We start from the raw sequence: 17,489 nt of genomic DNA, 5'->3' as shown, positions 1-17,489 counted from the left end.
CTTTTAGTTGTTCCTATTTCTTATTATTTTTTGGAATAAAACTAGATTATTTCCACAGTCACCCTGGTGCAACTGAAAATAATAGTAAGGGTCTGGAACAAGTGCCAGGCAGTAGCTCAGGCATCTGGTTTTATGTACATAAGAGAGGCTTTGCCACCTCCTCCATCATCAGAATCAGTGTATGATGCTGTATCACATGAGAAGGCCGTTAAAATGCTCAGCTACTGTCTTTGCCTCTGCACTTCAAAGTTAAGCCTTTAAGTGACCCATCAATGCACTGAAAAGCATTACTTCCTTACCCTGCTTTATAATTGAAGTCAAAGTCAAACAATGAAACAAATAATGTTTCTGTTAGTACTTAGACTTTATGTCATCTACTGAGAAAAGGATGAGGAAGAAAAAGACTGCAGGAAATAAACTCGGTATTAAAAGCTGAAATTAATGCATTTGTGAGGGTAAATGCATCTAAACCTCCACAACATTTTAAAGTTTGAAATATGATTGTGCAAATAAGATGTTGTGCAATTAGCAAGAAGGATATTGAAAGGTAGCCTTCATTTTTTCACATTTCCTGTAGCAGTTGTTTGTACAAATTCAGGACCTTGTAAACTGAACATGCAAAGAGAAAAGTATAGACTGGCCTGGATTTTTTTTTCAAAAGCAATTAAGTTGTAGAAATAGAAGTACCAAGAAGTTTTCATAATGTGGATAAATGACAGTTTATATCCTTTGTGAATTAAAAAGAAATGTAACTTAAATGTAGAGCAAGTCAATAAGCACATAAAAGTCAGAGAGCCATTAAAAATGTATTTGAGAAACAAGCTCAGCAAATAAATCTGTCATCAATAACTCGATAAGCTTGACCATGAAGAAAAGTTACTTGGTTTCATTGATTAACACATTCCGGGAAAAGAATACAGATACTAAGTATAAAAAATTCTTTGGGAAAGTCTAGCTGGCTCACACAGGCCTTTGCAAAAAACAGACACATAGATTCTCCACGATTTGCTTTTCAGTAGCCTGCTCTAAATCCAACAGAAATCATCATGTCCTTTCTGTGACGGCCTTCACTTTGAGTAGGTTCCCTCAGTTCTCTTCTTGGCTTCTTATCTGGACTCACTTAGAACGATAGAACCATTTTGGCTGAAAGAGACCCTCAAGATTATTGAGTCCAGCTATAAACCTAACACTGGCACAAAACTGTGTCCCTAAGAACATCATCCACATGTATTTTACACAACTCCAGGGGTGGTAACTCAAACACTTCCCTGGGCACTCTGTTCCAGTGCTTCACAATCCTTTCCATAAATAAATTTTTTCCTAAAATCCAAACTAAACTTCCTCTGGCACAAGTTGAGGCCATTTCCTCTCATCTTATCACTTGTTACTCTGGAAAAGAGACCAACAGCCACCTCACTACAACCTCTTTGCAGATTGTCGTAGAAACCTATAAGGTCTGCCCTCAGACTTTTTTTCTCCAGGCTAAACAGCTCCAGCTCCCTCAGCCGCTCCTCATCAGACTTGTGCTCCAAGCCCTTCGCCAGCTTCATTGCCCTTCTCTGAACTCTCTCCAGCACCTCAATGTCTTTCCTGTAGTGAGGGGCCCAAAACTGAACACAGGATTCCAGGTGGGGCCTCACCAGTACTGAGTACATGGGGATGATCACTTCCCTAGTCCTGCTGGCCACACTATTCTTGATGCATGCCAGGATGCTGTTGGCCTTTTTGCCCACCTGGGCACACAGCTGGCTGTTGACCAACACCCTCAAATCCTTTTTCGAGTACCAAGCATTTGGCTTTGTTAAACCTCATACAATTGGCCTCAGCCCGTCAATCCAGCCAGCCCAGATCCCTCTCTAGAGCGTTCCTACCCTCACACAGATCAACGCTCCCACCCAACTTGGTGTCACCTGCAAAGTTACTGAGGGTGCACTCAATCACCTCATCCAGGTCATTGATAAAGAGATTAAACAGAACTGGCCCCAATACTGAGCCCTGGGGAACACCACTCGTGACCAGTCGCCAGCTGGATTTGGCTCTGTTCACCACAACTCTTTGGGCCCAGACATCCAGCCGGTTCTTTACCCAGAGAGAGTGCACCCATCCAAGCCATGAGCAGCCAGTTTCTCCAGGAGAGTAACCGTGGGAAACCGTGTCAAAGGCTTTACTGAAGTCTAAGTACACAACATTCACAGCCTTTCCCTCATCCACTAAGCGGGTCAACTTGTCATAGAAGATCAGGTTGGTAAAGCAGGACCTGCCTTTCATAAACCCATCCTGACTGGGCCTGATCACTTGGTTGTCCTCTATGTGCCATGTGATGGCACTCAGGATGATCTGCTCTATAATCTTCTCCAGCACTGAGGTCAGACTGACAGGTCTGTAGTTCCCCAGTTCCTTCTTCTGGCCTTTCTTGTGGACGAGTGTTACTTTTATCAACTTCCCGTCAACTGTGACCTCACCGTTTAGCCAGGACTGCTGACAAATAATCGAAAGTGTCCTGGTGAGCACCTCCACCAGCTCCCTCAGTACCCTTTGGTGGATCCCATCTAGCCCCATAGACTTGTGTGTGTGTAAGCGGTGTAGCAGGTCACTAACCATTTACACTTGGATTATTGGGGCTTCATTTTGCTTCCCATCCCTGTCTTCCAACCCAGGGGGCAGGGTACCTGAAGCACAACCCATCTTATTGTTAAAGACTGAGGCAAAGAAGGCATTTAGTACCTCAGTCTTTCCCTCGTCCTCTGTTACTATGTTTCCCCCTGCATCCACCAGAGGGTGGAGATTCTCCTTCATCCTCCCTTTGTTGCTGTTTTATTTATAGAAATATTTTTCTGCTCCCCTTTACAGCAGTAGCCAGGCTCAGCTCTAGTTGGGCTGTGGACCTTCCAGATTTTCTCTCTGCATAACTTCCCAGCATCCTTGTAGTTCTTCTGAGTTATTTGCCCCTTCTTCCAAAGGTTATGACTTGGAACCCACTGAAAAATAAGAAAAGCAAAACTCCGTTTAAAGGAAATTTTTAGTGCATCAGATGATGTTTACAACGGAAAGTTGCCCAAGCATACCTGTCACATTGTCCGTTTCCCTTCGCATGCCAAAGTTCAATAATTTTGGCTCAGAATTTAGGTTTTTGCTTTATATCAAAATGTTTCATTTGCCTCCCTGCTGAACTGATAATCTTTGTAAGGAGGTATATGTTAGTCCCTGGGTTTAAATAGAACTTTAAAAATGGTCAACATTTTAGTTGCAATTGATCTCAAGGTGATTTTCAATAATGGGAAGAACATAACTCAAATTTCATAAGTTGCATGGCTAAACTAGGTAACAAGATACTCCAGGGATCAAACATTTCTTAATTTCCAAAAAATGTCGGTCCTTTTTAATTTTACATGTTGTTAGGTGAAGGTGTGAGTCAAATAATACAATTAATGTAACATATAAAATAAACCACTATTTGACAGTATTTATACTACATATACTGACAACTATGCTGTCATTTTCTTACCAACACTTTAATGCTGCAAAAGTGCAGAAAAGCACAGAGAACAGATTCAGAAGTCTGGAAATCCCCATGGAAAGGTTTAATGTTCAAGTTTAGTAATTCCATTCCTTCTTGCATGTCCATTACAGTAGTTTCTGAATACTTGACTGATTGTTCTTTTTTAAAAAATATACCATTTTTACTCAGCCTGGGAAATTCTGATAGAGCATGTACACAAAATAATAAGAGATACTACAGTTCTCCATTACCGTATTAAATCCATAAAATTACTTTTCTGCATAATGTGTCCAGAAAGAGGCAAAAGTGTCTTGTTTAGTCACTTATGAGATTGTTGGAAAGGCTAAGGTGAAAATCGCATGGTTAATATTTATGACATATTTCATTAAGGGGGGAAAAATCCTCTTGAAAATTTTAACATTTTCATTTGAAACTACTAGTAATTTTATGCTTGTTTGGTAAACATAGGACAGACTGTTACCTGATGTAAATTACCTTCACTATATGTTTTAAGCTTTCTTGTAGACATAAAAATCTAAGTTTAGCAATAATCTCACTGATTTAGCTAAGTACACCAGAAAAGAAGACATACACTGTGTAGACACAGATACCTAAGCGAAATTTCACCATCTACATGGTAAGGGGTCCCCTCAATGAATAGAAAGTCTGGTAGACTTGTCACAGCTGCTGAACAGGAAAACAGTAAACACAGTTGTACTCAGGCAGTAGCCTGGACAAGTCAAGACTTTGCACTAAAAAATAAGCAAATCATTGGAAAATGCTAGTAGCCAACCACAAAGAAACGTACCATGTCCCAGTTTGCATATAGGCCAAAACTGGCTGTATTTTGCCATGATCAAGAAGTCAGAAAAACAGACAAACAGCTACTAGAGAAACAGTTTCTGAGCTCTGGGAGAAATAAGAGGCACAGCAAAACAAAATGGGATGGCAACAAAGAATGAAAATTGGAAGACCGGAAAGCATATTTTTACAAAAAGGAAAAAAATAAAATATGGTATTCCTTTGTTCTGCTTTATTCTCATCTCAGTCCATCATCAGTCTTGACCCATTCATCCTCTGTCTTCATCCTCTTTCCTCTATCTCCCATTTACAGAGCATCTCTGATCTTCATTATGACTCAGACATAGCTACAAAGGCATGTGTGTAGCGTATGCATGTACATAAGTATAACGTCTGTTGTTTTTTCTGTTCCACCTGCAGTGAATGTTTAATTCACTATACAATCCACAAAACTAGTTTTCCTTTCATTTAAAGTACAATTTTGTTTTGATTTCAGTTACAGTACTGTGTCATACGAATTCATGTAATTTCTTCAAAAAGACTATGCATGGTATTGAGGTTTCAATATCTTTCTGGTATTCTGTGCAGTTAGATGTATAACTTTTTTCATCTACATGTGTATGTAGTCAGTAATTTATTACAATTAAACACACACTTTAAAAAATTGACTGCACTGCTAGAAGAATACTGAAAACAACATTGAGTTGTTCTGGTATTTTAAACCTAACCTTGCTTATCTCAGAGACACAAATCATTTTGTGGAAGTCACTAGAACTATTTGTATACCTGGACCAGTGGATCTGAGAGCACTTAAAATCTCTGTGAAATGTAATTGAGCTGTTATTGGCATGAAAGTACGGAACTGCTGCTTTAGTAGAAACGGCAGAGTGTTTTGTTTGGAAGCTGCAGTCACCTCTCCTCACCGCTGCATGTTTTTTTGACCATGTTGCACTAGAAAATGGAGCATAATCACAACACTTGTGTTAAAAACAGACCTTCCACATGCAAATAAGTGATTAGAAATGACACCCTCACAAATGCAAGAATAATCACAGGACTGATTCTATGTTTAGGTAGACTAGACTTTGACGAATGTGCTTATGTCAGCCAAAAACTGATTGTTTTGCATTTGTAGCTTTGTTCATTCTTACAAAATATCTGAACATCAAAATAATAATCTATATTCCTTAATCATCTCCTCAGGGATCCTAGTTTCCAGTTGTTTGTCCAGCATTAGATGCCAGGGTGGGTCTCCAACAGTTATTAACTTATTTTAAGTGCATCTTTCCTTCTCGCCTTTAGTGAATTTATTGTTCATAGAATGATCTATACATAACCATTATTATTTTGCTCAAAATACAAAATGAAGCACAAATGAAGCCTTGCTTGTTCTTCCTTGCATCTCTTTGTAAGATGTATTATACATTTAGAATTACACATTTACAAAATTTAAAAGATGAAGACATTGAGAACCAAAATTATTCCCTAATCAAGCAGACCTGTAAAGGCTTTGGTGCCTGTTTCTTTTCCCAAGCAAAGGAGTCCATTAGTCACATGCGGTGTTACAGTAGTATAAGAGGACCAGATTAAGTCTCAGCTGTAAAGTACCTCACTACAAAAGGGACCAGCTGAAGGCAGGATATTAAGTTAAAGAGAGGCAAGAAATACAGCTGTTTGTACCCACACTTGCAACACAAAACAGGCAATTCTGTCAAAGGTTAGAATGAATCCTAAGATGGCCTGCTGCCTTAATGACACTTTTCCATAACAGTGCTAGTAACACCCACATTTTCACCTCCTTATTTAAAAACATAATTCACCTGTGTTTCATTCTACAATCTTTTACCAGTAGACATTTTTATTTCAAGGTTTTATCAAACAATATGCCATCTTATTTTACCTTCTTCACCCCTAAACCTCACTTTAGGCTGGTTGCAGTAACTGCTGTTATCTGCCACCTTTCTGATCCTCCTCCAAGTTGCCCTTGGCTCAGCCATTTCAATGAAATGCTCTCAGCAAATTCACACTTCATTTTAAGGATAGTATCACTTAATCACCGCTAAGTACTACATCTCCACAGGCCACAGAGAGAGATCAGTCCGGCACTCTCAGAGGATTTTTACAATGTCTTAAGTCTGGAAAATCAAGTTCCTGTGCAAAAGCCAAATTTAGGACAGTTATGAAAGCACAGCCCAGTTGATTTCAGCAAGTATTTTACCAAGCTAGATCTATAGTGATTAGTTCCTTACTTTTAGGTAGCTTATTAAAATAGATTATAATATTTCAGTGAATTATGTGTCTCTGCTGTAACTAGTACCTAATTTAAGCTCCCATAAAGAACGTAGCCTAAAGAGAAAAGAGGAAGAAGTCTCTTCCCACTGTCTGATCTCCCTAAAGACAGGTTACTGAACTGCAGCTAATCAGATCTACCAGAAAATGTATTCAGAGCTCTTCCTATGCTCAGGGTCTGTGTTATCCCAGTTTGAGTTCAAAATTCAAAGTTTCCCACAAGTGAGAAATTCCAAGTTGAGTGTCAGCTGCAGTCATGATCTGGGGGGTTCTCACTCGGCATTTCTGAAGGTTTTTGAACACCTCCAGCTGATGGGCAGAAAATAACAATGAAATGCTATGACACTAGTTGTAGCAGAACTTTTGACTGTATATAATGAATTTGTTGGGTATGAGAAGGGGATGTGTGTTACAATTTTTGTTCCATTTGCAAAATTTCCACAAGCCTTTCATGGAAAGTCATTGTAACTGTGACAAGTATCTAGAGTCTCCTTGCACAAGCGTAAACTGCAACGAATTTTAAAAGATGAGGAGAGGGAGGTGAACAGTCAATGGACCATGCAAAAGCCACTCTATATAACATGCAGTTCAACAAGAACATTGCCATATTGAGCTGATGAATCTGACAGCGGCATTTGTCTTAGCAAACATTCCTCTTCATACCCTGGAACATCCAGCCATGAAAAAGCATACACAAGCTACAATTTAAAGAATATTGGCCTAATCTGTGTAGTTCACCAGCTGAGAAAAATTCAACCTCCCTGTCCTTTCTGAAGCATAAAAAAGGAAGAAAAAACAAGGACAGAGCATCTGTGCCCTGCAATCTCTGGTGACAAGACTACTGAGGTAAAGGATCAGCACCCTGTGCTCTGAACACTCTTGCTATGCTGTGTTTGAAGAATGACAGCAGCTTGGGAACATGCTCACTGAAAGTCATTGAAATAGGTTGTGTGGTCTTCAACACCAATAACTTTGAGGAAACCCATAGCTAGAGGACTTGCAGACAGATCTACTTTAGGAATGCATAGAAAAGGAAAAATAGCAGCAATTCAGTGTCACCTGCAGACTTACACTGTACCTTTCTAATAACACATTAAGGCTGTTTTACTTCTTTTTGGGAAAGAATCCACTGTTAGAGATGTTTTCAAGGAGAAAAAGAATCATAGGAATACTTAGCAAGGTGAAAGTTTTCCATCAGATCTCTAGCATCTCATAAATACCATCAGCAATAAGGTGCCCTGCCATGAGAAAGGCAAACAGAAGTTTATTAGAATGCTAAAGACAGTGCTTTTGCCTATAGAAAAGCTCGAAAATAACTTCAGATCTCTCATCCTCCCATCCTCTGCTAGAACATATGGTTATTAATTTGCTGGAGTCTATCATTGCCAAAGATATTGTCTTTGACAGTTTTTCAATAAGAATTATCTTTCAAAATTATTTTACTTTTGCCAGAGTTAGAAATTTAAAAATAAAAGTTTAAAAAAAAAGAATGGAACAAAATGCATAAAAATTGTATTTTGAACTGTATACCAAAATCCACAGGCAATGGCCTATTTTTACTCAGTTACTACTTGTATTAAGGCTTTAATGAATTAAGGAATCTTCCCACTTAGATCTCTACAATGCAGAGCTGAATGAAGTACCACATTCATTTCACAAGCAGACACCAGGAGGAGAGCCTCACCATGGTTCATAATTCACTGTATGTCTGACTATTTTGAGAGCCAATGTTTTACTGCAGGATAAACCACTAAAATTTATTGTGACAACAACCTTGGCATATAACCATATCAGAGCAAATAGATAAGAAAACCCAATGAAAGGTACACAAAGATTAAAAAAATTAATAATCATTCTGGTTCAGTTTGGTTTTGGTTTGTATGTTGACTTTTTTTTTTCCCTTTTTCTACTCTCAGGTTTGAAACAGAATCAGGGACTTGCAAAGTCATCTGGAATTTACACACACTGCAGACCCTATACGGTTCTGGCAGTGCCTGACAGTTGGTCTTAGCCCTGTACCAGGGCACAGCATGTCTGTATCTGTGAACAGTATCTCTAATGAATGTTCATTAATAATATACAAATATGTCTTGACAAAATGAAAGATCCATCACGAAACATGTATGGACATAAATATAAACAGTGTGAACTGAACTACAGCTTTAACTGAAAGGAATTTTTATGTGACTGGTTTTGACATTCTAAAGTTTTGAGACACAAAAGTTAGCCAGAATAGGTAAGCTTTGACATTTTTGATTAAAAAAATGAAACAAGCAGTGTCGTTTCATTTACAATGTTGAACACTGAAGGCTTTATGCGATTTTCATTATAAACTTTTCAGTCTCCAGCAGTCTATGCATAAATAATGCATAATTTTGTCAAATACTGCATGTAAGAGAATAAGATAGTATAACAACTGCACAGTCATAAGAACAATAGCCACAATAACCTCTCCAGCCACAAAGCACCATTCTCAAACAGGTGAGCACTAAGAGCAGGCAAGCTTTCCTAACATCTCCTATTAGCAGGTGCCAAGACCAAGCATCCACCTGTGTCCAACTTCTGCTGACTCATTGAGCAGATGAAACTCATTCCATCTTTGAAACACACCACAAGAAAGGGGATTTCTGGCCAAAATGTCACACAGTCTGATACAGCTCAGTCTGCAACTCAGAAGAGGTGCAGGCTGCATGGCTGTTGTTAAAGCCAAATTCAAAGAGGAAAAGGGAAGACATATTTATATTAATCAGACATATTCTATTTGGGACAGGATGATAAATCATCCTAATTTCCAACTCAGCACTGATTTGATTACATTATTTCTGATTGATTTGGAAAGGAGTGGCTGCTGCTTAAGGTTGATGAAGGGCAGAAATATTAATAGAAAGACTTATATCTGGGCAGGCTTCATAACCCTGTATATACCATCTCCTCTTCAAGAAGCCTTTCCCTTACATCATACACTCACTTCCCTTGGATCACTGTGACAAACGCTTTGGTGTGCCCCAAAACTTCTTAAAAAACACCCTCCAGAAAGAAAAAGCAATCAAACAAAAACCATTCTGAACTCTTTATTTATTACACAGGCAGAATGCGCCTATCTGGGAAACCCACAGAGATAGTGCGAAAGGGAAATACACAGTTTTAAAATATTTTCTTGCACTATTTCTGCAGCAACCAGCAGCCTTGCGGCATACAACCAAGTCAAATGCAAAGCTCTGCACGTGCTTGTGTACTTCAAACACCCAATCACTGTTACACCACAGAATACAACGACTTCTTATTCAAGCAAGCATATACTCCCTACTTTGCCAGTGACCGCAGACAAAGCTGCAAGGAGGCTGGCACTGCTTGTCAGAGACTTCTCTCTTCTTAAGGACCCTGCCCACTTGCTTTGGGTTCTGCAAGTACCAAGTTTGTCAGCAGAGATGTCTCTTGCAGAACACCAGGTTTGGCTGCTTGCGCATGAGAAAAGTTTTTCCAAACACCAAAAAGAGCCAAGCCTCCTGAATTTCTACAGATCAGCAGGACATAATTTCCCAACTTATTCTCTACACACCAGCAGGCACCTAAGAACTGTAATGCTATTTTCCAGCAGGTAAAGCACAGATGAACAGCCCAAGGAGAAAAGTACTGGGACAACAGGTTCTCTTTATTAAACTTTACTTTATAGTTACCACTCAGTAAATCTGAGCTAGCATCACACAAAGAAACTATTGTAATACAGTCAACTTGTGCTGCTATTTGCTTCTGTTAGAACTATAGCTAATTTTCTGGAGGTGAAAGCAGATTGTTCTTTCTTCTCTGATGCTATTTCTGCATCTTACGGCAGGCTGTCAAGGAAATTAAAGCTTTGTCTTTGTGTGCTGAGGAGAGGAAATGTAATTTCAGATAAATTAGATGAATAATAGACTGAAATGCTGGTGCAAAAGGCCATCAAACTTTATTAATGCTTTGCATGATCTTCTTGCACTGAGGGTGGTTCCTGCTGAGAAACACTAAATCCGAAACACGGTCTGCTACTTGTTAATACCCGCTAGGCAGAACATAGGGTTGCCATATTAACCATAAGGACTTTTCAAAAAAAAAAGTCCACAGTAAGCACTTGAGCGAAGCTGATGAAGGAATCTGAACACAGACAAAATGGAGTATACTTTCAGGTGTGGCTCAGATGTAACTCAGATAATCCTGCTCAATTTCAGCATCTTATTTTCTGCCAATTTAAATGTCTCTAAATTATAGCTATTCAATAGTTCGTTTTCCTTTCTGTCCAAATTCATATTAGTTATGATTTTCTAGAAATCTAGTCCACAGGTCATAGGGATAAATAATCCTCCATGCCACACCTGTAAGAAAACAAAGCATAGGTGGTTTCTCAGTGTTGAGGCAACAGACTCCAGGGGAATTCAGCAGCCAAGTTATTCCTGTATCAATTTTGCTATTACCCAAAGACCTTGTCACTGCATACTGTATTGTACTAATAAACTCTTAAATGATATTTCACTTGCTATTTCTTATCTAAAACACACTAATGCATGAAGGGATTTAGGCACAAAGGTACCATAGAGAAATCACCAGCTAGGACTGATTATTTGTACTATCCACACAACATACAGCAGCAGTAGATTTATCACCCTGCAGTATAGCCTGTAGTGGCTATTCACAATAGTCAGTACATTGAGCAAGAGCCAAATAAATTAGTCATTGTAAAAATGTCTACTTAGGAATTCAAATTCAATTTTTTTCATGCACTTCATCATTAGAAACACTCTTAATAGCATCTTCTGGTAGGTAACCATATCTTTTTGTCTTTGAAACACAAAGGTCAGTCCTTCCCCTCCTAGGACTGGCAGAGGAGGGCAGTCTCTTCTCCTTGCTCCTTTTCATCTGATAGGTTTGTGATTACAGTGTGTGCAGGGAGTGTGTTCAGTCTGTATGTAGTAAAGATTTTTTTAAACCACATTGGATCATTTTAAACCACATTGGATCAAACTTCAAAGCTCTATGCTTCTAATGCATTGAAAAACCCTGCTTCAAGGAGAATATCCTGAACTGATAATGTGACAGAATGGATGCCATTTTGAAAGGTTAATTGGTACAATAAATGTTCAGGGGTCAACGACCACCTGGGATGTTTCATCCAAACTTTTCAAGCTTTTGGTACTAAAATAGTATTTCATTTAGAGTAAGTTATATAATGATTGTTCTTTTTCTAAGGAAAAATCTGAAACACAGGAAGTTTTATTGATCATAAAATAATGAAGATAGACATGAAAAGATTAAAGTTTGGGTTATTTTTAGGAAAAAGAAGTGTCAACATACATAATAAGGAATATCTTTATGTTTTATTTCTTCTGTTTAGGTCTTACAATTAAGGTTTTCATATATTCCAGTGAATCAGGTTTGAACTTAAAATACATTGCACATAGAACTTTAAATAAATCTACCATAATAACTTTCTCCCTCATGGACTTAATTATAATCTTACAGTCTTGGGAAAGAAACTTGCAAACCTGAGTTGAAACCTGTCCTTCCCATCCTATGAACAGCCTTTTCTACACCATAGGCTGTTATACAGTATGAGCCACTATCACATACACAAAAGAGCACACACTCACCAAGGACTGAAATAGGCCAAAGAACATTTACAAGATTTTAGCACATCTATTAAGTGAAAGTTGTGATGTATACCCATAAATATAATGAGCAGTTGAAATGCAACCAAGCCCCCATATCTATTTCTAGTAACAAAAATGCACTGAATAACTCGTTTGTAGATCTTATTGAGTGAAACACTCACGTCAAACCCTTAAAATATCTAGAATCAGCTTTGAGCTGTCAAGAGTGATATGTTTTCTCTTTAAAACTTTTGACATTATTTGTTGTGGCTATTTAAAGCAAGATAAAAGAGAGGGGTTGCATACTTGGGATTATTTTGGTCTCCCCATTTTTGTTTGCAGTTTTGTTGTGTTTTAAATTCAAGTATAGTTTGTTAAGTAGGTTATATTGAACTTTCCTGCAGTAAGCCGCATTTATATCCTCTGAACAAAAGAGCTCTAATCCAATTCAACAAACCGTTTTAGTGTGATTTTTCAAAACAAGGCTGCATTACAGTATTAGTTCTAATCCAGCTTTGGGAAAAGAAATTTAAAACAGTATTATTCTAGCTTTCTATCTGTTCTGTGTAGTCATTTCCATTGGAGATCACCAAAAGTTTTAGTTAGAGAACACATAGACCATGTGTAACCAAGCCATGAAGGAACCAGAAAATCATTCATGCTTTACGCTACCAAATTCTTTAAACCACAGATAACTCATTTTCCTTTCCTCATCATGTGTGTGGAAAAATAATTGCTTTATATGGCTTTCCCATATATTGTCTAAAAACTCTACCTCGTTCATTTTTCACAAAATAGCTCTCCTGATATTAATCACGGAAGAGGAGATATTCCATCACTGAAAATTACAGACCTCCTTTGATAAAGGATTATACTAATACCCATTCTTTTGTAAAAAACATATGTACATACATATATCCAGAGATATCTGTATAATGTGTAATGACAAAGTCATCTGGATTTGAATAAAACTTTGTTGAAAGCATATACACATATACATTCAGAGGCCTGCCTATCAGAAAAAAAGAAATCTATTTTTATTCAAAATGGTGTCATGAAGAAGTTGGGCTAGCTTTGTTAACATTAGGTGAAGATATCAAATAAAGAGTTGGAAGAGAAAAGCCATAACGAATAGGAATATTAAAAGAAAAATAGTGCTACTAAAATCTATAGAACATTCTATAAATTATGCTTTCATATATGCACTGCATCATTAAAAAATATCATATTCACATAATCTGTTCTTACTTTACCCATAAAGAAAGAAGTACAGGTGCTTAATCAAATAAACAGATTTCCAGTATTATGTCCTCTACTGGTTGGTCAGGACAGGAATGTATGTCCATCACCGATTATGTTCCTAGCCTGCTTCAGAATTTCTTGCTATAACATCTGATATAAAATAAAGATGAATCTTCGTGCCACAGCATAGTATCTATTAAACATCAAAAAGGAAATCTACCCTTCTAAACTGAGGCCTGGAAAGGTCTTGTCTCTCTAACACAATATCATCATCTTGAAGTTCAAGAGCAGAGTCAAAAGAAAATACGGGTACCCGATAAACAGAGATCCATATAGTCAAAACTAAAAATGGGCAGAGGTTTAAAGTAGTAACACTCTTAAAACAAAATCTTCTCCTAAATAAAATCCTTGGTCTGTTATTGCTGCTAAACACAACCTTTTCTTTCCTCTTGCAGCTGGCTTATGATAACACACCACCATTTCCCTTCTTTTAATTCCTCATCTCTCTTCATGTCAAGATTACAGATAATAAAGGCAAACTTAACTACTAGAAAACAGAGAGGAACAGATAAAGAGAGAACGTATTTAGCAGAACTATAATCTGAGCAGGAAACTGCACTGAGCAAAGTTTCCTTAATAAAGTACAACAGAACCCTGGTTTACATCAGGTCTCAAAACAGAGATATCAAGTATAAGCTTTATACATCTACATCAATGGGCAATAAAGAGGTTTGGGCTTGGTTTTTCCTTCTTATTTTTTTCAGACAACCCTGAGGCTCAGGGACACAACAGTTTGCTTTAGAATTCACTCTTCCTCAGCATGTATTCGTCCTACAAAACACACAGGGCTTGAAGTAGAAATCGAAATCAGCAACACAGGTACTTAATCATATCAAAACATGCTGAGGGATTGATAGGGTAAGGTCCTGGTGTGTTTTCACTTCACAGTCATTGTGCTGTGTTAAACAACAGCGCAGTAGGAAGGTGGCTGCACACGGCTATTACTTATCTTGATTGCTATGAGCATGCACTTTACATTCAAGGATTGTTACATGAATGGTAATGTTGATGTACTAAAACTTTTTTCTCACAGAGGAAGGAATACCACATGGATTCAGTTGTCACAGAATGTCTCATTTCAGATTTGAAGTCCATTGACCATGAAAGTCATCACCACAACATGAATTCAGTGAGACATCCAGGCAAGTCAAACACATCCATGTTCATCCTATCTAGGTCATTTGCAGAAAGAAGGATCCAGCTGCTATGGGCAGTCATCTGGTCTTGTATAATCACCTTCTACAGACTCCCCAGACGTGAACTTAGAGAATGATTGCTAGTACCTACAGTCTCATATATCTTAATGCAGTAAGGGGAAGCCATCTTACCAGCTTACATTCACCAGAAAACTCAAAATGAACAAATCTACTAGAAAGTTTTTATTTTTCCACAGTCTAGTTCTATAATGCAGTATCACTGAATACAGAACTTTGCTTTGCATTCATTGAGATATATAAATAAATTATAACCTGTCCACTAAATTTTGTTTCAACATTTGAGAAATTCTTCAGGAACACATTATATATACTTTAATAGAGCTCTTGCAACAACAGAGGACGTTTTTTGACAGTTTCTTCACTAGATTTTGTTTTGTCTGCCTTTAATGCATCTGTTTTTAGTTTCCATTTAAACACGTCACATCCCCTCCGATTTTGATCAAGACGTAAATTTGAGGGTATTCTTTTGATAATGTGAATATAATATCTCTCCAGGCAAAATGCAAAGAACTTTGAGGAACTGAATTGCTTTTGACCATTTCAAAAGGAGTATGAGAAGCTTCACAAAAAGATCTATTCCTTTAGAAGTTGATCTTTCTTAAAAAGTTTGCAATTAGCATCATTTTCTATACAAAGTCTTGCACAAAAAAAACCTGATACTTGGAAATAAAAACTTTATTTTGTTTTAAATGAAAACCTCAAAGCCCTTCCTTACATACAAAACTTCCATATGTAGCAAGGTAAATGAACTATTTCCTTTGATTTAACAAGGTATTTGTTATCAGTAGTTTCTCTCTGCTTCAACTTTCATTTTATTGATTTTTAAATAAAAGAACTATGCAATTCTTGATGCATGACAGCATAAAATCCCACAAGAGAACATTTCAAAAGGAATTTAACAACACACACCAGCTCTGTCAAATAAAGTCATAGAGAAAGCAATGCCTACGGGAAAGGTCCTCTTCCGCTGGGTAATAAAGACATCTGCCAAAACTTGTACTGTAATCAGCACTAGATGTGTGTTCGCACAGAGAGCAATAAACAAAACTTCATGGGCACAAAAGATGAAAAAAACAAAATTTTGTTTAAACAACTTTCTTAGGAATAAATTATTCAAAGGAGACAGCAGCACTAACAAGCCCAAAAAGAAAGATGCCAGGATACTTCGTGCAAACCTGGCTCAGAGATGCATTTGTGCTGTTCCCTCTGTAATTCAGAGGCAGGGAGGGGCAAACATGAAAAAAACAAACTCATCCTGTCTCATTTCTTAGCATCCATAATCTTCTTTCCTGTTTTCCAGCAGTAGTTGCAGGGAGTAGTTATGCTGTGCATATGCAAGCTATAGGTAACTATAGAAGGGCTGCTTTCCCTGAGTCTCTTCTCAGTCACCTCTGTTTAGAACACAGAACATCTCTGTTTAAAACACAGGTTATCTGCCCCTGACAACCATCTATGTAATGCTTGCTTTTTCTGAAGATAAGTATAGTCACATGAGATCTCCCCTACGCTTTTTTCAGACTGCCTCTGTGGCTTACCACCCTTGATATTGGCCTTGCTTCTGTAAAACCTGTTTCTTTTTCCTGCCACAGATATTGTCTGGAATATTACAGGAAGAGCTATGGCAAACTTCACACTGTTTATGTATGATTTTCTTCAGTGCTCATGAGTGTTTGTTGCTTTAGCTCTCTCTTCTTCTAAACATAATATGCAAACATGGTATTTCGTTCAGATGTATTAGGAGTAGCTGTGTTCCCAGTACACAAAGATTTGTCTGTACATACTTGTTCCTCTTAAGATTTTTCTTTCTGAGAATGAACTGTTTCCCCTTGACATCATGTCTTTCTTGTTTTCAACACTTTTTGATGTATGTTCATAATTACACTCATCTTATGTACCTCTCTGAAAATAACAATGATTTGACAGGCAGCTGAAATGCTTCATGGCTCACTCTGGCTCGTGGTGTACGATTCATACCACATTTGACCCTTCGTGCCTGTAAATTACTAGAGGAAGAAAAGTCACACTGTGCTGGTTCAACCAAAACTGAGTTAATTTTCTTTATGCATGTTTTCTGGTTCATAACTAGCACGGTCTTGTTTAGATTTACTATGAGAATAGTGACATAATGTTGCTTCTTCTCTGGGATAGAGTTAATATTCTCTTCCCATAGCTTTCCAGTGTTTGGGATTTGTTATGAAGAGAATGTAAGAATTCACTGATATCTTGGCTGTTGTCAGGGAAACTAAGGACTTTTTCAGCTGTCCTGCTACAAGTGAAAATTGGTAGGAGGGGGTCACAGGCAGGGCAACACCTAGACTGACATCCAGATTGACCAACTGAATATTCCCTACCATTAGCATCATGCTCTGTTTGTAACTGGAGCCAGCTTTTCTGGCTAGTTAGTTCAACGTCAGTTTTCTAGTTCATTAGTTCAGTTATTTCTATTCAGGAGTTCCTCTCCATTGGGAATTCGGTGTTAGCTCAGCCTTTTGCCATTCTGACATTTCACAATTGCCCTTTGGGCCTTTCTGCCTTTTGTCTTTTTGCTCTCTTGCTGATATCAGCTGTTGGGAGACCAGGGTGCTCTCCTCTCTGGGACTGGCTGTCCAGTACAGAGAGAGTTCATGAGAAATTGCATTAAGTATCACTTATTTTATATTTTATTATATGTATATCAGTACTAGTACTAGTAGTATATCTTTATTGTTTTGTTGTTTTATTAAACTGGTTTTATCTCAAACCACATGCTTCTCCCTACGCTTT

This window comes from Caloenas nicobarica, chromosome Z (genome assembly GCF_036013445.1).
Source record: "Caloenas nicobarica isolate bCalNic1 chromosome Z, bCalNic1.hap1, whole genome shotgun sequence".
Taxonomy (NCBI): Eukaryota; Metazoa; Chordata; class Aves; order Columbiformes; family Columbidae; genus Caloenas; species Caloenas nicobarica.
Note: the sequence above shows the minus strand (reverse complement) of the source record.